This window comes from Dipodomys merriami, unplaced genomic scaffold (genome assembly GCF_024711535.1).
Source record: "Dipodomys merriami isolate MVZ:Mamm:240054 unplaced genomic scaffold, mDipMer1.0.p SCAF_1138, whole genome shotgun sequence".
Taxonomy (NCBI): Eukaryota; Metazoa; Chordata; class Mammalia; order Rodentia; family Heteromyidae; genus Dipodomys; species Dipodomys merriami.
In genome coordinates, this window is record NW_027202425.1 from 141,857 (window position 1) to 165,970 (window position 24,114).

Sequence of the window (24,114 nt, forward strand, 5' to 3'; positions counted from 1 at the left end):
GGTATGTGAAGGGCAGTAAGGCCACTTCAAACCTTACGTTGTTCCCACCTTGCCCTTTTCTTTAGGGGGCAGTGACATCATGCAAGACATGAAAATAAAATAGGACAAATAGACTCCTCATCGAAGGAGCAAAATTTTTCATAGGGGCCACTGACGAACAGCTTTATGCTGACAAAATAATATGGAAACGTGTTGATCCTGTATGGATTAATCAGTGGCCCCTAACTCAAGAAAAGATTGAAGCCACACAGGACTTAGTTCAAGAACAATTGAGTCAAAGGAAGAATAGAAAAGACTACCAGTTCATGGAATACTCCATTTTTTGTCATTAAAAAAGAAGTCAGGAAAATGGAGATTATTACAAGATCTGAGGGCAATTAATGAGACCATGCATAACATGGGAGCCCTTCAACCAGGTCTACCCTCTCCTGTTGCAGTCCCACAGGGTAGATACATAATAATAATAAACTTACAGGATTGCTTTTTTACAATAAAATTACAATCAGAAGATTCCAAGAGATTTGCTTTCAGTGTCACTTCGGCTAATTTTAAACAAACTTATAATAGGTACCAATGGAAAGTGCTACCTCAGGGCATGAAAAACAGCCCTACCTTATGTCAACAATATGTGAAAAGGGCTATAGAACAAATTAGAGAAAAATATCCAGGGGCATATATTATTCATTATATGGATGATATACTTATGGCCGATGAAACTAGAGAAAAGACAGAAAAAATATTACAGGATATGGTAGAACAATTAACAAAATTCGGTTTGATAATAATAACTCCTGATAAAGTTCAACATGAATGACCTTTAAATTATCTGGGAAAAGTGATTGGACATGATTATATTATGTCTCAAAAGACACAAATTAGAACAGATAAACGAAAAACATTAAATGATTTCCAAAAATTATTAGGGAATATTAATTGGATTCGGCCTAGTTTAAAAATAGCTACAGGACAATTAGATCCTTTGATGAAAATGTTGGACAGAGACCCTAATCCTAAATCTACCAGGAAAATAACTCCTGCCGCCTTATCCTGTATAAAATTGGTAGAAAAAGCATTGAATACAGCTAAAATACAGAAAATTAATATTGTACAAACATGGTCCTTTAAAATTCTGGCTACTCCCACAGGATATTTTTGGCAGGATGGGATACTAGAATGGATCCATTATTCCCATAACCCTGGAAAAATAGTTGCTTCATATCCCTTTTTTTGTGCTAATTTGATTTTAAAGGCTAGATTAAGAGCTAGAGAATTATTTGGCCAAGAAATACCTAACATTATTATCCCTTATAAGAAACAATTAGATCATTTGATACGATTTGATGATGATTGGAAAATTGCTGTATTAACTTACACAGGTAAAATAAGCTTTCATATGTCCCAACATCCTTTTATACTGAAACCCCTGTGATATTTCCAAAGGTTTTGGTTACAGAACCTTTGGGAGGGGCATTAAGTATTTTTACAGATGGATCTTCTAGCAGAAAGTCTGTGGTTTATTGCAGTACAAAACCACCATTAATATCTTCTGACCCAACTGTACCTGCACAACAGATTATTGCAGTTCTGCTAGCCTTTCAAAATTATTCAGAGGAGATTAACCTTTACACAGATTCGCGCTATGTGGTTTCCTTGTTTCCTGCCATTGAAACAGCCCTAGTTACTGGTCATTCTAAAGTAAAAGACTAATTAATAAAATTACAACAGCTATTACAACAAAGAACGACAAAGGCATTTGTGGGACACATCAGGGGGCATAGTAATCTCCCTGTACCTTTGTCTCAAGGGAACAAGTTAGCAGACTTATTAACTAAGGAAAGTCACGTAATGTCAGCTTTAGAAGAAGCTCAGGAAAGTCATAGACTACACCATCTGAATGCTAATGCCTTAAGAAAGATGTTTCAAGTGTCCTGAGAACAGGCAAGACAAATTGTAAGGGAATGTGAGGCATGCCTGGAAGTTTTTCATCCACAAAAAATGGGAGTTAATCCTAGAGGCTTAAAGCCTAGAGTTCTGTGGCAAATGGATTTTACCCATTTAACAAAATTTGGGAAACTCTCCTTTGTCCATGTTACTATAAAGACTTATTCTCATGCTATGGTTGCTACAGCCCATTCTGGAGAGGCTGTGAAAGATGTTATTCAACATTTGGTTAAAGCCTTTGTAGACCTAGGAATTCCTAAGGAAATAAAACCTCACAATGGACCAGCATACACCTCCAATGCTTTTGCTAAATTTTGTGCACAATGGAAAATCGTGCACAAAACAGGGATTCTGTATAATCCACAAGGCCAAGCAATCATAAAACGAGCTCATCAGACCTTAAAAAGTCAATTGACAAGAATTAGACAGGGAGGAGAGAAGCAATACTTCCCCCATTACACTCTTAACCATGCTTTACTGGTTCTTAATTATTTCAATGCTGATGAGCAAGGAATAACCCCAATGATGAGACATTGGGGCATGGGAAAAACTACAACTTTTCCTTTACTAAAATGGAAGGATCTACTTACTGGAACCTGGCGTGGGCCAGACATCCTGTTAACATCCGGGAGAGGCTATGCTTATGTTTTCCCACAGAATGCAGAATCCCCCATTTGGGTCCCAAACAGACTCATCAGGCCTTTCTTGGGCCCAAAAAAGAGACAGGAAGAAAATGAAAATACATCAGCAGAGAAAACTGGAGCAGAAGATAAAGACTCTCTCTCTATCACCACCACAGGCTAATTTAACAAAAACCGCAACACCACCTATATGGGGAAAGATCAAGAAGCTGGTTGAAAAGGCCCGGCACATTTTGTTAATGAGTTAAATAAGGATGTTTCTCTAACATTAACAGAGCAAAAAATTATTGATCCAAAATTAAAAAAAAAAAACAAAATAGAGGCTTTGGAAAAAGTAGTCTTAAAGTTAAGGACTGAAGTCAATAATCTAAAAACCCAGCTGACAACTAGCTGTCATCAGTCATTTAAATATACTTGTGTTACCCCATTACCTTATAATGAGAGCTTAGATTGGGAAGTTACCAAAGTGCATTTACAAAAATTCTGGAAGGACAATAGCTTAATTCATGAGATAGGACAGCTACAGGAAGATATCTCAGCCCTTAGTCAAGCTCATTTGGAAACCGTGGGGATAAATTCTTTGGCAGCAGACTTACAGAGAGGATTAAAAAGTCTTAATCCTTTAGATTGGTGGCACTACTTGATTACATTTGAAGTCATAATACTTATTGTTATATGTATTCTTGTTGTCTTTCCAGTCCTCTTCAAACTAGTCTTCTGCTCCATCTTCTCTATATGAGAAGAAATTTCTCTGGCACATTTAATATATAAAAAAGGGGCAAATGCCATGCCTACTCCAGTGGAGTCTGCTTAGCATGGAACACCTGCATTCAGACCTGAGAATGGGGCTTCAAAGAAGCCTATCTCTGAGAATGGGACTTCACCAAAGTCTACCTAAGAGAATGGGGCTTCAAAGAGGCCTATCTCTGAGAATGGGACTTCACCGAAGTCTACCTCAGAGAATGGGGCTTCAAAGAGGCCTATCTCTGAGAATGGGACTTCACTGAAGTCTACCTCAGAGAATGGGGCTTCAAAGAGGCCTACCTCCTGGAAAGGCTGGCAAGCCCCTGGGAAAGATGTGTTTCTGTTCCTGTTTTGCTTTTCTTTGCTGTATAGGAGTGCCTATTAATCTTTTACTGTTCCTGCTGCTTGTTCTACTTACTCATGCTCAATGTTCCCTTATTCAAGGCTCTTTCTTAAAAGTGTTGATGACTCCAACATCCGATGAGTGTCCTGAGAATATGACTAACTCACCAGAGTTAAGTGCTACCGTAAAAGCCCCTCTTGTGGAAGCTATTAGACAAGTCATAAGTAAATATAAAAGTATTGGGGGTTTCATGACATCACTTCAGCAGAAGCAATTGTTTGTAAGAGATTTACAGGAAGCTGTAGGCACGGCTAGATCAAAAAGAGTGTATGGCTACTGGAGACTTCCCTTTAATCCTAAAGCATATACAATAGACTCATATAGATATCCTGTAGATAAGAAAGATGTAGAGGGATATTTAGACCAAAAGCTAAATAAGATTCTTAAAAAGTTGGTAGATGGAAGGTGGAAATGGCTTATCAGAGGAAAATGGTGGGATCCTCCATTATCTAGAGGACCCCAAAGACTTCCACCAAATCCATAGCCTTTTACAGTTGTGTATGATAAGTACGGCAACCATTGGGAAAACTACTTAGAAGAAAAAACTTCCTATTACTCTCTTTCATTTACTGAGAGACTTGCTAGATCTAGGTCTCCTTGGTACTTACTATCAAAGAAGGAACAAGAAAGATCTTATGAGACAGTTAAGGCCTCTATGGAGAAGAGTAAACGATTATGTGAAAGGGTTACAGAAAAGACACTATGAGCTTAAATTTGATATATGGCCAGATTTAACTAAGTATACTAAATATCATCATTTTGGCCACAAATTGGGGACCCTCTAAAGAATGTCAAAGAAGCACAATTGCTTAAAAAAGATTTGAAACATATAAAGTACAAAACTAAACAAAAGTAACTATAAAGTACTAGAGTTCATGCCTTTCTGTCCAGCACCTTGCCCGTGTGCTCTGGTTAATGGTTAATAGGTGATAAACATCAAAACCAATTGTATTTCTTAAAAAATAGAGGTAAAGCCGAAAACAAGTGCCTATTGTCATAGCTCGTAATCCAAAAAACAAGATCAGGCGACCAGCTGGTGAACACCTAAAAATGAAGCCTTGCAGCAAGATTGTGTAACTTTTTGCCCTTTCTCATGGAGACTTTAGCTATAAAAGCATGTTATCCTCTGCAATAAATCACACTCAGCATTCACTCCTCTTCTGTGTGAGTTGTCTGTTTGCCATCTCCCCACCTGTTCCAGTTCCTCCACTAGGTGTCCTCCATCGTCCCAACAGAGCCAGTCAGTGGCAGAGGTCCATTGTATCTTTGCTATCTCAATTCTCAGCAGCAAGAGGACTTTAGTTTGGGCATTGGTATCTGTATCATGATGACGTAAGAAAGAAGCCACTCTGGTATTATTCTGCATATATACACTGTGCAGGGTTGTCCAGCCATCTACAGTTATTGCATTTGCCACTTGAGCCACCAACTCACGGACAATGTCTAAGTGTCCACTATAGGCTTCCTGATGAAGAGGGGTATACTCATCATCATCCCTAGTATTCACATGAGTGGCCTTTTTGGAAAGTAGTCTCCACATTGTAGTAAGCTGAATATTTTCAGCAGCCCAATGAAGAAATTTACTTGGATCCTTGTCCAATTTTTGTCTTGCAATTGATAACATTCCTTATTTTTTCATCTTGTTCCTCAGCTTCCTAAGAATTGCCTCACCAGAGACTTTGAGTGCCAATGGGAATGAAGTTTCCATGTATTTCCCTAATAGTTCACATAGGTTGAACTGGTCAGAAAAATCTAGTGAATTTTCTGCATATCTGATTTATATCCTTTTTCCAATTTTACTATTCAAAATTATTCTAACTGGAGAGTAGGGAATTGATGGAGAACAGAGGAAAGATGTTCCTCCGTATTCAAAAGTACAGACTGAAAATAAGGACCAGTGATGTCTTCATGTGCAGTTTATTCTAGGAATGAGAAAAGACGAAATAATGCCCTCTACATAAATGATTTGGGAAATGGCAGAGCAAAAAGTGAAATGATGCAACCAAAAATATAAAAGCAAAATAAATTAGGATAATTATGGAACAATCATATTATCTATGAGAACCATGAAATAGAGAAAGGAAGAGAGATACAGATATGCAATGACCTAGCTAGCCACAAAATTCATGCCTCTGATCAACTGATAGAGCAAACAAAATTTTATTTTTTAAAAAAGATGGAAATAGAATTTATATATTTACTTGGAATTAGTAAATACATTTTAGTAGCCTACATAAAGAGACATAGCTTTGAACAAATTACAGACAAGAATCTAAATCCTTGGTAATTCTAGTAAATCCTTGGTAATTCTAGTAAAATTTCACTGAAATCAGTTGAATCACACTTTTCCTGTACAATGAAGAAATAGGTCCAAGTTAGTTAAAGCAGCTAGAGAAGGCAGGAAGATTTTATCTGTGACAAAACTTTGTGGAAAATGGTATTGAGGATTTCTCACTGGTGATCCACTTGCACTAGAAGCATGATTCTGAACTATTGCTTGCTGATTCTGAACTATTGCTTTGATCATTATATTCTCCAAGAAGAAAAAATGAGAATTGATAGTTTAGGACTACTAATACATTTTGACCTTCTCACTAAGCACCTTCAATCATCAAAATCACATGAAGAAAATAGACAGGCCTACTTTTTTAGATGAAAACAAGTGTCTTAAAAAACAAAGAATTTATGTAGTCATGCATAGGACTTCTATTTTACCAATGCCTCATACATTTTTTATAATGTTGGGTAACAATAAATAATGGATCTATTAGAAGGCTCTTAAAGCTCATATGTTCAATAGTGAGTTCTCTTACACTGTATCATGGTATTTTTTGTTTATGGTCTTAAGAAATTTACATAACTAACTTGAATTTCTGACAGGACAGTATCATCACTGTACATCTTGCTTCTATACTCTCAGTTTTACATTACTATCTAAGTATGTGCATTAGATAGTTATAGAGAAAAAAGTAGAAGCCACACTAGTGGCTCATGTCATTAATAATAGTTAATCATTAATAATAGTTAATCAGAAAGATGAAATGTGAGTATTGTGTTTGAAAGCAGACCAAGAAAAAACTGTCCATTAGATTCTGATTTGAAAGTAACCAACAAACACTAGAAATGGAGCTGTGGTACAAGCAATAAAATGCTAGCCTTGAGAAAACTGAAATAAAAAATAAATTCTGGAAAAAGCTATGTGTACAGTAGGAAATGACCTGCTGTGTTAGGAGCCATTCCAGATGTGTAGAGGCTCTCAGTTTTGTCTACAGTTGTTCTGATAACAATAGTGCCATCTTCTCGGTGGTTGGAATATTCATGTGCTCAAGGACTCCCTGAGGCCTTGAGCTACCCGTTAGTGTGTGTGTGTGTGTGTGTGTGTGTGTGTGTGTGTGTGTGTGTGTGTGTTTGTGTGTGTGTGTGTGTGTGTGTGTGTGTGTGTGTGTGTTTCCCTCATTTTCCCCTGTCCACTTTGTGAGTGCCTGTCTGCCTATTCCTAATCTCGGATAGTGCCCCTTCTCCATTGCATACTTGCCTTTAGCCTCGATCAGGATCTGTAATGAGTCTTAAATTGTCAGAGACCTGAATATTCCACTTTTTCCTTGGAGCCCAAATTCGGCTGTCCATATCTTTGTACACCTCCAGAGGATTCTGGGTCAGCAGGGCCAGCTGGCATATGTTCTCCCCTGCCTCTGGGGGGGCAGGGTCAGTCATGCGATGTCCTGTAATTTTCCTCAGCTGGGCCTCTGGCTGTACGTCCCACTCTCAGCAGTCTGGCAGTGGAGTGGGGGAAGGGTGGTTGCCAGTGGCTCTGACCAACTCGAGCTTGATAGCTGACTGAAGGCTAACCCAGCAAGGATGATCAGGGTTTACATGGGAGGTGAGGCCAAGTTGGCTTGGAAGCATTGGTCGATGTCTAGGAAATGTCAATATATGTTTTCACAGGTAAGTCTATCTTCCAACCCTAGCAGGGCCTCTAGACAATTCCAGATGTCAGAATACAGAGGCAAAGACTTTGAGCTCCAGGGCCAGAGAACTAGGGGATGAGAGACTGGTATGGCCAGTGCCTCAATGTTCTGGGGCATTATCCTTGAACTGGCTATGTCCCCCTTGTGTAAGTTCTTAACCCAGTGCTAGCCACACACCGGACACTTGTGCTGTGGAAGTGGTAGGAGTAGAGGTGAGATCTAGGATGACCAAAATCAGGATTTATGGCCTGAATGGGGTATAGGGTGTCTTTAAAAAAATCTTAGAGCTGGAACTCAGAGCTTGGCACTGTCCCTGAGCTTCCTTTGTTCGAAGCTAACATTCTAACACTTGAACCACAGCTCACCTTTCATCTTTTTTAGTAGCTGAATAGACAGACGAGTCTCACATACTTTCCTGCCTTGACTGGTTTAAGTTGCTGCCCTAAGAGCTCAACCAATTGAGTAGTTAGGATTTCTGGTATGAGCCTCTGGCAACTGCTAAGGATGTGTGTGTGTGTGTGTGTGTGTGTGTGTGTGTGTGTGTGTGTGTGTGTGTGTGTGTGTGTGTGTGTGTGTGTGTGTGTGTGTTTACCAGGGCTTAAACTCAGAGCTTAGGTGGTATCCTAGGTATCTTTAACTTGTTTGAACAAGGTTGGTGCTGTACTACTTGAACTACAGTAGCTCCGCTTCCCATCATTTTCATGATTCTTTGGAGATAAGAGTTTGCCCAGGCTAGCTTTGAATCTTGATTGATCCATAGGTCTCAGCCTTGAGTAGCTAGGATTATAGGCATGAGCCACTGGCATCCAGCTGCATGGATGTCTTTTCCGAATCTCTTCTGTTCTAACAGCTGTCTACTTGCCCTGGCCTAGATCTCTGACCTCCACATCAGCTTCCACCAGCCCCTGACTGTGTGAAGAACGTATAACTCAAACCTGATCCCATTCTTTTTCCTTAGGGGAGGAGGTTATGTTTCATCTGAAGCCTGGGGTAGGAGGGGTAGCTGTAGATGGGTGCTATGTAGAGATAGTATGTTTTAGCCAAGAAAGGAAGTGTGGCCAGATGCTAATAGCTCATGCTCTCATACTCCTAGCTCTTCAGGAGTCTGAGATCTGAGGAGTGCCATTCAGAGGCAGCCTAGATAGAAAAGTCTGTGAGACTCTCTTCTGCAAATAACCACCCAAAACCTGGAAGAAAAGCTGTGGCTTAAGTGGTAGAGTGCTAGCCCTGAATGAAAAAAGTGAGGCCCAGAGCCCAGGCCCTGCATGCACACACAGACACACACAGACACACAGACATGCAGACACACACACACACACACACACACACACACACACACACACACACACACAACACATACACAGGAAGGTGGTAATGATGAGCTGAGCTAGAACTGGGGGCAGTCCTGAGGTATTGCCACAGTAAACTCTACAGGCATATCAAGTGGTTTCTACCTAAATCCTTCTTGGGCTAAGGGGTCTGGGCCATGGCAGTAAGTTCCATGGAACCTGTCCCTCCATCTGTGCACTGGGCCACAGGACCAAATGGATGCTCATTTGTAGTCGGCCCACGATTGCAGACCTTCATGTGCCCCTGAGCACTAGTGAGGAAAGGAGGCCTCTGAGCCCTGGGACTACAGGGACAGCCAGCTGGCTGTGGATTCCTCAGACTACAAGTCTTTCATGAGCCCAACTCAACACCTGCCCAAGGTGTGCCTGACAAATTCACACTCTTGTGATACCCGCATGAGTGGGCATTACCTGGTGTGACATCTTGCAGCTTCTTCCCCTCCTGGCTCAGAACTGTGGTCTGAGACTTCAATTTACTGTTCAGATCCACATTACATCCATGACAGATGCCATTCTGGTTATCTCCATGCCCCAAGGCTCCACCCTTCTCTGGTACTGTGTCTTGCTCTGTAGGGAATGGCCTCCAAACAGGCTGCTCTCAAGACTTGTAGGACACCTAGAATTGGGAGACCCTTATGGGCCCACTGGAAAGTGGGCCTAGAGCCACAGAGTGAGATACAAGTAGGCCAGGGGTTGGTCATGGGGCTTGAACTCTGGGCCTGGGCGCTGTCCCCAAACTCTTTAGCTTACCACTTGAGCTACAGAGCCACATCCGGTTTTATGGAGGGTCCTTGGAGATCAGAGTCTCCCTGATTTTCCTGCTTGTGCTGGCTTTGAACCGTGATCCTCACATCTCAGTCTTCTGAGGACTAGGAGGACAGGTGTGAGCCACCAGTGCCCAGCTGATACGGCCTTTCACCACAGTGAGCTAGGAGCTCCTGAAAGCTTTTCTTTATTTTTCTGTGCCAGTACTGGGGCTTGAACATAGGGTCTGGGCTCTGGTCTCTTAACTTTTTCACTCAAGGTTAGCACTTTACCACTTGAGCCACAGCTCCATTTCTGGCTTTTGGTAGGTCATCGGCAAAAAGAGTCTCACTAACTTTCCTCCCCTGAGCTGGCTTGACACAAGATATCTATTTCAGTCTCCTGAGTAGCTAAGATTTACAGGGGTTGAGCCACTGGTGGCATTGGGCTAGAAGCTTTTCTTAAGCAAGCATTATTCCCTGCATTTGCCCTGAATCCTACATGCAAAGGAGGTCTGAGGGTCAGGAGCTTTTAAAAATAAGCTCCCAGCCACAGGAAATGGATGGGGTCCCTGGTAAAATCTGACCTAATCTTCACCCTGGGCCCCATTCTGGGACCCCACCCTCTGCCCTACCTGTGACTCAGCCTTGAATGTCCTGCCATACTTGCCTGAAGCCACAGAACCTTCATTCCACCCATACCATCAGTTCTACACCACACCTCAGGACATTTGCCCATGCTGTACCTTCTTCCTGAGGCCCTGTGCCCTGAATCCACATCTTAGAACTCCTGTGGAATTTTGACACTGCTTATATCACCTCCTGGAGCAAGTCTTTCCTTCCCTTCTTCCTCTTTTTTTAAAAATATTGAGTTGCTAGAGATGGAACTTGTGCAGGCTGACTGGCAACTGCTCTATCTTGGGTTTGTGTGTGTGTGTGTGTGTGTGTGTGTGTGTGTGTGTGTGTGTGTGTGTGTGTGTGTGTGTGTGCATGTGCGTGCTTGTGGGGTTTGATTTCATGGCCTGGATGGTATCTGATCCCTGAGCTTTTTTTTTTTTTTTGGGTCCAGTTGTGGGGCCTGAACTCTAGGCCTGGGTGCTGTCCCTCAGCTCTTCAGCTCATGGCTAGCACCCTACCATATGAATCACAGCGCCATTCTGGCTTTTTTCTTTTTTCTTATGTGGTGCTGAGGAATCGAACCCAGGGCCTCAGGCATGCAAGGCAAGCGCTCTACCACTGAGCCACCTTCCCAGTCCCTGATCCCTGAGCTTTTGTGCTCAAGGCTAGCACTCTAGTACTTAAACCACAGCTCTACTTCTGGCTTTTTGTGTGTTTAATTAGAGAAAAGTGTCTCATATAGACTTTCCTGCTTGCAATTGGGATCCTCAGATCTCAGCCTCCTGAGTAGCTTACAGAGGTTAACCACCATCACCTACCCTCTACCCTACCTCTTACCTATAAACTCAGCCCTCCTCTGATTCCCAGAAGAATACGTCTCATCAGGCTCATTTTTTTTTTTTTTTTTTGCCAATCTTGGGGCTTGAACTCAAGTTCTGGGCATGTTCCTGAGCTTCTTTTGCTCAAGGCTAGCACTCTATCACTTAAGTCATAGTGTCACTTTTGGCTTTTTCTTTTTCTGTGGTACAGAGGAATTGAACCTAGTCATGGAAGGGTGCTAATTAAAGTTATATAAAACATGAATTATAATATGAATGAAATTCATGGTTCCATTACTTGTTCTAAGAAAACAATTATGCCTTTTGTTTTCAATTATATTTCTTTGAGAATGTGTAACATTCATATATTTCACTGTTAAAATTGATGTTACATTATATCAAGTTGATTCAAACTTGTATTTGAAAATTGCACACTTAAAACAAATATACTTCCACTTTCTTCTAACACATAATTAAAATAACAGTATAGCAAAGCTTGGTGTTAGCTGTTCATGTGTAGAATCCTAGAAACTCAGGAGGCTAAGACCTGAATATTTTAGTTCAATGTCAGTGCAAACAGACAAAAATGTGAAAAATTATCTCCAATTATCCAGCAAGAAGCAGAAGGTGAGAATGTGGCTCAAGGAATAGAGTGTCATCATCCATGAGCAATAAATATGAAGGAGACCATTAAACATTGAGTTCAAGCCCTAAAATGGCACGTACACACAAGACAACAACAAAAAAGTAGTATGAGCATCAATATTATTGAAGACAAAATAGGAAAGATAATGAGAAATGTGTAAACATCTTGCAGACAGAAATCATTTGACAGAATTTTGATTCATGAGAGGGAAAAGTCACAGTATGATTTGTACATTCTCATTATAGTCATTTGTGTTGAAACTTGGCTATTGGGTAACATGTGAAAGAGCAGACTGGACTACCTGACAGTGCAGACATTGCCTGTGACTATGCACTATCCCACTCTGCAAAAATCTAAAATAGTGATGGTTATTTTTTTAAAAACCTCGTTAGTGACTGGTCCACACAGACTGGGGTCCTTATTTTGAGGCTTCAGACCAGTGCTTTTGTTTATAACCACTCCTATTTTATCCCTCTTCCTTTGTGCAGCTATACCTTACTTAGCTGGCACCAAGCCAAGGCTTTGAACTAGACCGACTTCTCTATAAACTCAACAGCAACATTCTAAGTTTAGAAGATAAAATTGAGGAAAGTTTTCAACACAAATTAAAATACACAGTGGAAAAGGTGGGAGAGAAAAGATAAGATGAAAAGTAGAATAGCTAACTATTCAAGAATTCATTAACAGTTTCTAAACTTTACAAGAGAGCTGGGGTACAGTTCAGTTGTAGAAACAGACTAATATATACAAAGCCATGGGTTAAATCTCCAAGAAGGCCTAATAATAATTTCATACATAGTAGTAATACAATAGTTACTTGAAATAAATACTTTCATATTAGAGAGGCCTGAATCCTCAAAAACTAAACAAAATATTTTCAATTCTTGTACCCACTGACATAAAACTAAGAATGAAATGGAAATAGTTTCCTTTTCTGTCCTTTCCTTTCCTTTTCTGTTTTCTTCTTTTTCTTTTTTTTCCTTTGGCACTACTGGTGCTTGAAGTTGCTAAGACTCTAACCACTTTAGATTATTTTTCTGGCCAAGCCTCTCGTGAGCAATGATCTATTCCCTATGACTTCCACAAACGTGAGATAACAGGGAAATTACACTATGTCTAACTTACTTTGGTTTTGTAATTTCTCACTATTTTTTTTTGTCAAAACTGGCCCTGATATGTCTTCTAAATCTCTGCCTTCTAATTAGCAGGATATATTTCAGCTCAAGCTTAGACCCAGACTATTTTTCAATGTAAACATTCCATATTGACTTCTGTTTTCTAGTTATCATTAAATTCTATTGAGGTTAGTATGGATCTTTATGAAGTTATCAGAAGAACACAGAAATATCCCTGGAATAATTTTCCTGGTTTCTTTAAATATTTATAGCATGACATCACAAGTAGGACATTAATATTTCACAAATACTTTATGCAGACTTCAGTAGTTTTAATTATTTTGCACACATATTAAGCCCAACATATTTCTATCAACTCTATATGAATATACCATATTTACAGACACGTTTCTTTACCAAAAATGAGTCTGTCTCATGCTTCCTTTTTATAATTAAACCCACTACTTCTCTTTTTCCCATCCCAAACCTGTTTCATCCTGGTAACACATTTTTTTTTCTCTGACTTCTAGATCATGCAATGTTTGCCTTGCATGTGTGAAGCATGGGTTTGATTCCTCAGTACTACATAAACAAAACAATCTGTAATTGGCACTATGACAAGTCATAGAGTGCTAGCATGAGGAAAAGAAGCTCAAGAACATTGCCAAGACCCTGAGTTCAACCCCCAGGATTAGGCAAAAATAAACATGATGCATTTTATTAAGCCTGGCACTAGAGGCTCACGCCTGTTGTCCTAGATGCTCAGGAGGCTGAGGATTGAGTTTTGAAGCCAGCCCTGGCAGGAAAATCCATGAGATTCTTATCTCCAATTAAATCTCAGAAAAATCTGAAAGTACTGCTGTGCTTCAAGTGAAAGAGTTCTAGCGTTCATTCAAAGGAGCTCAGGGACAGCGCCCAGACCCAGATTTCAAACCTCAGGAAAGAAAAAAGAAAAGAAAAAAAACACACTAAATACTATACATAAACTGCTTTGTCAAACAGCAATTTCTATACAGCTACTTAAAGTTAATTTAAAAATATGATTAGAATAAAATACCAATCACTTTGGGAAGAAGACATAGATAGAATTGAAAGGTTGTTTACAGGAGACAAAGTAAATTTTATATCATACACTTTGAGTTGAAATTTGTTCTTGTCTTCTTACATCATTTATGGAATTGACAATACTATAGTTATGGGTCAGTTTCCTTGAGAAACTGATTGTATTCTTCTGTCTTTTCACAAGAAACCATAGAGGTGATTTTTTGCATCTTTTTTAAAAATTGTGAACTTACCTTTCAGAGGGGCTACAATTACATGGGCAATGTAATGAGTTCATTTCTTACCAAGCGTTGTTGCGTCCTCGTTTGTTTCCCGTTTCCATCCCTTCCCATCTTCCCCCACCTCACCTCCCAGCCAAAGTTGTACATTTTGTTTTTCGACATAAAGTCTTGTACATCTCATTGCTGGAATGGGTCCACCTGTATCCCCATTTAAACAATATGTTTTTTCCCTCCCCTCCAGAAATTATACAAACATCAAATACAGTGAAATCAAGGCCTTACCGTAGGGGAAGGACATACAAAGAAACAAAGAAATCACCTTATACGTATGTTAGAAACAATCACAAGAAAAAAAATGCATTTGAATCCTTATCTTGGAGTTAATTTCTCCTAACATCAACTTCTCTGACAGTTTCTGCTTGTCTCAGACATATATTAGTTATTGCAAATAAGGGAAACCATGGGACCTATGTTTCTTTGGGCCTGGTTTACATCACTTAATATAATTTTTTCCAAGTCGTTCCATTTCATAACAAATGGGGCAATGCCATCTTTTCTGATGGAGGCATAGAATTCCATAGTGTATATATACCACATTTTATTGATCCATTCATTTGCTGAGGGGTATCTGGGTTGGTTCCACATCTTAGCTGTAGCAAATAATGCTGCAATAAACATAGTTGTGCTGATAGCTTTGTTTGTGATCATTTGGGTAAATGCCCAAAAGTGGGATTGCTGGGTCATAGGGGAGCTTTAAGTGGAGTCTTTTGAGGAATCTCTATACTACCTTCCAAAGTGGTTGAACAAGTTTACACTCCCACCAACAATGCAGAAAGGTTCCCTTTGGTCCACATCTCCTCCAGCATCTGTTTTTATTACAATTCTTGAATATATACATTCTAAATGGAATGAGAGTGGTATCTCAATGGTGTTTTGATTTGCATTACTTTTATGGCTATGGAGGTTTTGCATTTCTTCATGTGTCTATTGGCCACCCTTCTTTCCTCTTCAGAGAAGTTTCTCTTTAAGTCTTTAGCTCACTTATTCATTGGGCAATTGTTTCTTTGAGGGTTTGTTGTTGGGCATTTTAATTATTTGCGTTTCAGGTATATTTTAGATGTGAGACACTTGTCCATTGTATGGCTAGTGAAGATCTTCTCCAAATCCTTGGGATTTCTATTGATCTGGCTAGCTATGTTCTGTGCCAGCAGAAGCTCTGTGATTTCATGCAATCCCGTTTGTCCAAGCTTTCTTTGATTTGTTGTGTTTCTGGGTTTCTATTAAGAAAATTTCTGCCTGTGCCAAGGAGATCTATGGTATCTTGTATTCCATTCTGTACTGTTTTCAGGCTGTCTGCTTTGACTCTGAGTTCTTTCATACATTTGGTGTTGATTCTTGTTCAGGATGCTATATAAGGCTCTAGCTTTAGTTTTCTACAAGTGATCAACCAATTTAGCCATTACCCTTTACAGAAGAGGCTGTCTTTCTTCCATTCTATTTTTTAGCTCCCTTATCGAAGATTAGGTGTGGGTTCATATCTGGGTTTTCAATTCTATTCCATTGGTCCTGAGGTCTGTTCTTGTGCCAGTAGCAGGCTGTTTTGATTACTATGGCTTTGTAGTGGAGTTTGAAATTTGGTATTGATATTCCTCCAGCACTGTGAAGGATTGTTTTTCCTATTTGGGTTTTTATTGTTCTATATGAATTTTTGGATTGCCTCTTCTATTTCCTTGATGAATAAGGTTGGAATACTGATAAGTATCACATTAAATTTGTAGATAGCTTTGGGAAGTATTGCCATTTTCACGATGTTGATCCTTCCAATCCAGGAGCATGGGAGGTTTTTCTGCTTCCAAATTTCTCTTTTGATTTCCTTTTTAAGGTTTTTAAAGTTTCCTTTTTTTTAATTTAATTTAATTTTATTTATGAACATACTGTACAGAGGAGTTACAATTACATGGGCAGGATAATGCATACATTTCTTACCAAGCATTGCAGCCTCCTCCTTTGTTTACCCTTCACATCCCTTCCCAGCCTCCCCCCTCCCCCCAATCCCAATCCCAATCCTTCTCCTTCCCCCCCTTCCCCCCCCCTCACCGACGTTGTAAAGCTCATTTTGGACATGACAACTTGTACACCAGAATCAACTCCAAGTGGATCAAAGACCTTGAACTCAAAGCAGACACTCTGAAAACATTACAGGATGGAATAGGAGAAACCCTAGGTCTCCTTGGCTCAGGCCGAAATTTTCTGAATAGAGACCCGGAAACAGAACAAATCAAAGAAAGGTTGGACAAATGGGATTGCAAGGTTTTTAAAGTTTTCATCATAGAGGTCCTTCACTTTTTTGGTTAAGTTAATTCCTAGGTTTTTTATTTGTTGTGGGGCTATTATGAATGGAGTTGCCTTCCTGATTTCACCCATGATATTAGCAATGTTGTCATACAGAAAAGCCATTGATTATTGAGGGTTAATTTTATACCCTTCTACTTTGCCAAATTTTGAATCAGCTTCAGTAATTTGGTAGTGGAGTCCGTGGGATACTTTAAATAGCAAATCATGTCATCTACAAAGAGGGAGAATTTTACTTCATCTTTCCCAATTTGGATCCCTTTGATGTTTGCATCTTGTCGTATTGCTGTAGCTAGGCATTCTAATGCTAAATTGAACTGAAGTGGAGAGTGGACATCCTTGTCTCATTCCTGAGATAAGAGGAAATGGCTTTAGTTTTTCACCATTAATTGTAATGCTTGCTGTAGGTTTGTCATATACAGCCTTTATTGTGTTGAGGAATGTTCCATAAATTCCTAATTTTTCCAGAAACTTCATCCTAAAGGGTTGGTTGGATCTTGTCAAATGCTTTCTCTGCATCTATTGAGATAATCATATGGTTCTAATCCTTGCTGTTTGTTGATGTGACGAGTCATGTTAATTGATTTGCTATATTGAACCAGCTTTCCATCCCTGAAATGAATATTGTTTGATCGCAGTTTATGATTTTTTGGATGAATTGTTGAAATCGATTGGCCAAAATTTTGTTGAGAAGTTTTGCATCAATGTTCATCAAAGAAATGGGCCTATAGTTCTTGTTCTTTGATGAGTCCCTGCCTGGTTTTGGGATGAGGGTTATCATGGCGTCATAGAATGAGTTTGGTAGGTAACATTCTCTTTCAATTTCATTGAAGAATTGGAGGGACTATTGGTGTGGCCTCTGCTTTGAAGGCCTTGTAGAATTCCACTGTAAATCCATCTAGTCCTGGGCTTTTCTTAGATGGAAGATCTCTTACTACTGTTTCTATTTCAGTGGTTGGTATGAGCCTGTTAAGTTGGTTTAACTCATTGTGTTTGATTTTCGGCATGTCGATATCTGCCAGGAAAAGGTTCATTTCTGCCACGTTTTCAAACTTATTAACGTAAAGTTTTGAGAAGTATTCCCTTATAATTTTCTGAATCTTGGTTGTTTCCGTGGTGAAGTTTCCAGTCTCATTTCTGAGTTTATTTACTTGGCTGTGTACTCTCCTTTTTCTGATAAGATTTGCTAAAGGTCTGTCAGTTTTGTTAATTTTTTCAAAGAACCAACTATTTGTTTTGTTGATTATTTTTATCATTTTTAAAACTAATTTGTTTAATTCTGATGTAATTTTAATTATTTCTTTCTGTCTCCTGGACTGGGATTTATCTTTTTGCTCTTTTTCTAGGACGTTCAGATGTGTCATTAAATTGTTGGTTTCAGATCTCTCCAATTTGTTGGTGTAGGAACTCAGAGCTCTAAACTGCCTCTGAGTACTGTATTTGATGTTTCTCAGAGGAGCTGGTAATTGTGTGTTAATTTTTGTTGAATATCATGAATATTAGAATTTCCTTTCTAATCATTTCCATGACCCACTGGTAATTCAACAGTGTGTTGTTCAGCCTCCACGTGTTACAGGACTTTCTTTGGTGGCTTTTGGTGTTGAGTTGTAATTTTATTCCCTTGTTATCTGAGAGAACACAAGGTAAAAGTACAATGTTTCTGAATTTAGAGAAGTTTGCTTTGTGACCTAAAATGTGATCTATTTTGAAAAATATCCCATGTGCTTCTGAGGAAAACGTGTATTCTGATGGGGCTGGCCGAAATATTTGGTAGATGTCTGTTAAATCTAGTTGATCCATGCAGTTGAGGACCTCCCTATTTATTTTCAGGGCAGTTACAATAGGTTGATGATATCCTATAATATGTGGATATCAGATCAAAATTTAAATATATCACTGCACACATACAGGACCATCATATATAGCTTGTAACTTGAAATTTTAAGAAGGCAACAGTTGAGGAAAAAGACAATGTTAGAAGGTTAATACCAAATACACAGACATGGAAAAATACAAAAAAATGTGCAAATAGTTAGTGCTAATAGTAACAAAACATTTTCCTCACGTTTTAAAGTTGAAACTATAAAAATAATACTAATATCATCAAATAAATATGCCATGGAGAAAATTTACCATAGACATATATTTCCACATAATTTGTTTTATTTGATAACAAATGGATTAGAAGAAAATGTAATTACATGTCTGAAGATTATCACACTTTCAAGTGTCATTGATTGAATCCAGCAAAGGAAAGTAACAGAGAAGTAGAGAGTGAGAACAACCTGGGGTATGGATGAAAATACTCAGTAGAACTCAGTGAGGAAAGAATGTGCTCCATTTCCCTCATCAAAATACAACTAGGACAGCTACCTTTTGACAGAACAGTTGTGATGTACAATAGACGAGTTACTAATTTAGGTAGTAATATATTACTTTTATTTCCTAATCTTATGATGTCATTCCCAAATGATGTGAGTGATCCTAGATTTTCTGAGCCCTTGTTTCCCCCAATGTTTCTAATTCCTCCCCCTGTCAATGATTCTTCTGTTATTTTCATTTATCTTTGTTTCTGAACTGAACTCCTGTAACCTTTTGGTTCATGACAAAGAGCTGGAGAAATATGAGGATGGCCTGGAGTCTGAGCTAACATCCACTCCAGCTTGTAGGATCTGGTGAAGGACTTCCACTTGGGTCTTAGAATCAGATATTAATTGACCTCTTTGGAAATGGAGAAACTCACTCCCTCAGGCAAAATTCAGAGAATGAGCTTTCCCAATGTCAGAAAGAACAGGTTCAAAACCAAAAGTGGCGTCAGTTCCCACAGGGCCAGTCAGAAGCCAAAAGATCACACTTTCTTCATCAAGGACCTTCTGGAAGGAACAGACTATGAGCAAAGTCTAAGATGGAGATAAAATGAGACTGGGCCTATGGAGGACACAAAAGAATGACCCTCTCTTTGACTACAAGTGAGTTGTGTAGTGAAACATGACAAGTTCCTCCATATACGAAAATTCGCTATGCGAGTTATCTCACTGCCACTTTGCAGGAGGTCAGTTTCTCCAAAAGAGAAGTTGTTAAATGTTGTGACTGTCAGTTTGTTCTCTAGGCTGTTGTCTCTCTCACCCCTTCCCATGCCAGGAATGCATTGCTTCTTTCAGGCACTCAACTAATTGTCCGGACTCCTAGGCAGGATTACTCTAGGCTATTCTTTGGCTAACCTCTTGCATTTGAGGTAGAATAGGCCCAGACTCTGCTCATGCCAAGAGGTAGATGGAAGAGGTGAGTATAAGCTCAGATTTGTACTGAAGAACAATCATATTGAAAAAAATTTAAATGAAATTAATAGTTGAGTGATTTAGTGTTTATAACCACAAAATTTAGGTAATTATTAGTAACACATCTAGAATCATGGATTAGAAAGAGAACAGTGAATTAGGTCTAGGATACGATGCAAAAGACACACCATAGACATAACAGGAGATAAGAGTTTGAAGGAACTATTGGCATAGGTCCATTTACTATCTTAGGAGTGACCTTGGACAGGAGGCTTTTAGAATAATATCTAAAAGAGAGGGACTTGCTGGGCGCTGGTGGCTCACAGCTGTAATGCTAGCTACCCAGGAGGCTGAGATCTGAGTATTATGCTTCAAAGCAAGCCAAGGCTGAAAAACCCAAAAGTTGTGCTGTGGCTCAAGTGGCAGAGTACTAGCCTTGAGTTCAGGGACACTGCCTAGGACCTGAGTTCAAGCTTCAGGATCAGCAAAACTACAACAACAAAATAATAATGATAAAAGAAAAAAATGAAGCACTTAAAGATATGCGATGGAGCCGGGAGCTGGTGGCTCATGCCTGTAATCCTAGCAACTCAGAAGGCTGAATTCTGAGGATCGCAGTTCAAAGCCATCCCGGGCAGGAGAGACCGTGAGACTCCTATCTCCATTAAACCACCAGAAAAATGGAAGTGGCGCTGTAGCTCAAGTGGTACAGCACTCGCCTTGAGCTGAAGAGCTGAGGGACAGCACCCAGGCCCAGAGTTCAAGCCCCACGACCGACAAAAAAAAAAAAAAAAAGATATGCGATGGAATGATGATCATGTGTAACTGTTTATGGAACATAAAAGGAGACGAAATTTGGAGTAAAATAATACCTATTCATTAATAATCAAGGCTGCAAAGCAAATGCCAAATCCCTCTTCTCAAAAACTTCCATACTTGGGCTGGGAAGGTGGCTCAGTGGTAGAGTGCTTGCCTTGTATGCATGAGGCCCTGGGTTCGATTCTTCAGTGCCACATAAGTACAAAAAGCCAGAAGTGGTACTATGGCTTGAGTGGTAGAGCACTAGCCTTGAGCTGAAGAGGTGAAAGGCAGTGCCCAGGCCCAAAGTTCAGGCCATTTGACTGGCCAAAATCAAAACAAACAAAAAAAAACTAAAAAACTTCCAAACTTATCTTTTCTCATAATTGAGGAGAGGCTCTTTTTACAGGAATTCTCCTTATCTAGGTCAAGGTCATCATAACTTCAGTAGACTTTCCCTGTGGAGATGTAATGCACATAACTCTACTGAACCTAATCATGGCTAGGGAAGTATGGACATTGATAGGTTTGCCATATTTAACCTTATGAATATATAATACTGTCAGGTATTATATATAATATATTATATATTGTGTTATGTATTAAATATGTAATAATTTAAAATATATTATGTATTAACAGACTTCCTAATTTTAGAGGTAGGAACAAGCAACATATTGAAAGAAAAAAACTTGAATCTCTGAGTAATTTCTCTACTACAGGACAATACCACGTTACATTCTTATTACCCAAAGAGCAACATAGGAAAGCGATGCCCATGGATGTGATTCTCTGGATTTTGGAAACTGTGAATGTGTAAAACTCTAGCAATAGATAAATAAGTGAACACCTATGTGCACACACACTCAATCATTTTCAAGTGTAAGAATTTCTTTTCTATGCTCCCTATTCACCTACATAGAGAGTACATGAGTTGCCCTTGAATTGTCCTGGAAGATCTTTATCTGGCTAGTGTAGCTTCACATCCTTTGTTCTCTAAGTAGCCAAATGTTATGTATTCAACAATACTTGTTTCTGGCAAAGGTATCTACCCTGACACACAGGGTTTCAGAAATGCCACAAATAAGTGGGAGGTACAGCAGTACTTTTCAAAATTGAATAGATTACATATTTATTAGAAAGCTTGGAAGAAAAAAACTTGAGTGTAAGATGAAATACTTGAAGAAAACTACAGTTTTAATTACACATATCAAGGTGCTGCAATAGAAAATAAATAAAAATAAAAAATAAATGACATATAATTTATTACCAAGTCTGTACAAGGAAAATAGGATATGACACATGGCATCATATGACTTGAAGTTACAATGTTCCAGGGCATTTCCCCACTCTTGAGAACTAGGAGTAATCCTTATTAAAAAAAAATAAAAAGACGAATCATTTTTACCAAATTTCAAAACATAGTATATGTTATACAAAGGAAATGCAATAAGCATGCATTTCATTGTGTAGTAAATATCATGTGGTATGAAGTATCTAATTAATTGATTCATAAAAATCAATACAATGCAGTTAAAACATCCAATATCTCAAGTGTCAATTTAGCAGAATACTTTCAATCTATGATGTCTATTTTGTATATAATCCAGCTCTATCCAGCCCACGATTGCAGAAGGTTCTTCGTGAGAAATTCCAGAGACCTGTCTCCTGTGAGTGCTCAATGTAGACCTGTTCACATTCTCTATTATTTGGACAAGTGATAGACTGAATATCTGATAAATTGCCAAAGGCAAAATTTGAGACTGGCTTCCAGTAATGATATTTTGGTACTCAGAAAAAAAAAGGAAATTTGAAGACCGAGGGAAATCTACCTGATCCCTGAAAGATTTCTATCATTGTGCTAAAACTGTACCCTTCTACTGATACTTGAACAAACTGCAGTAATTGTCACTCCAACCACATGTCCAAAAATTGGCTTTCCAAATATTGGCCTGTTTTCACTTTGGTAAATCAAGACACACTATTGTGGCCCTGTTTTACTTAAACTATCAGCTATGGTTGGCACAAGGGATAGTTGACCTTACCAATTTCTTAAATTTTAGGTCATCACACAATCACTTCATAGGCCTTAAACATTAAAAATACCTATCCATATAAGTCTGCATTGCATACTTATTACTGTTTTCTTCATTTGTCATGTTTTACATATTTGTATTCCAGGGCTTACTTCTATCTTAGTTCTATAATATTCCTTCTCATGGTTGTTACCACTGAGTACATGTAATTATTTCTGTTTTTTCTCCAGCTTTGTTCTTTCTTTAATTACAGTGCTTAATAGCATCCCGTTTACTGACAACTCCTAGCTACTGATTTTAACAAACTCAACAGTTTCCAAAATGAGCTTTGATCTTTATCTACAAACCAATCCCTCATTGCTATTTGATTAAGTGATAACTCTTCCAATTGTCTTGTCAAAATACCTCGGAGTCATTTCAGACTTACATACTTTTTCACACTTCATATTTAATCTATGACCAGGTTTCGAATATATTAGGAACCATATATCTATATGGTATATGTGTGCTTGTACTATGACTTAAATTTGGGGCCTAGGTTCTTTTACTCTTCTTTTTGTTCAGGCTTGCAGTCTTCTATTTGAACCACAGCTCCACTTTTAGCTTTTTGATTCTTAGTTAAAGATAAGTGACTCATGGTCTATTTACCTATTCTAGCTTGAAACCATGATCCTCTGTTTTCAGCCATCTAAATAGCTAGATTTAAAGGCATGCAACATTAAAACCATCCCTATTATATTTGAATTAAAAATACATTTAAAGAATGAATATTTGTAGTATTTTCAAATCAGTATGTTTTTATTTACAGTAAAACACATTGCCTTAAATGTTTTTCATTATTCCAGCTCACTTGCCAAGAAAGGAAAGGAAAAATTCACAACCAAAGAACTTCTGAATATACCAATACTCAAGCCTGCTAGCCACAATTTTTTGATGGGAAATAACAAAGGATGATATCATCTACAGGCTAAGCAGGAGAAAACGTTCTGCACTGAAGTTACTGAAAGGTTCATGAGAATGAGGACAAGAAACTTTATCCAGAAAGTATCACAAAGTGTTTGTGATTGTAAGCTGACGCTAGTGGATAAGTGTAGCCAATGTTAGAAGATGTTCATAGCGATGAAGATGAACACATGATTTCATAGGTGTGCTTTCTTGAAGATATATTTTTATAGCATAGTTTGTCTACCGTTGAAAATGAGACAGTTAAGATAGGAATGTTTTCTTTCCTTGTATCCTTTACAGTATAATATTAAAACCAGTTTTATACATATCTTTTTATAGTAATTATAGAATATCCTTAATTATGCATATATTATAAATATATCATTTACATGTTATGTAATATAATATAGTACATTTATTATGAACACTTAATATA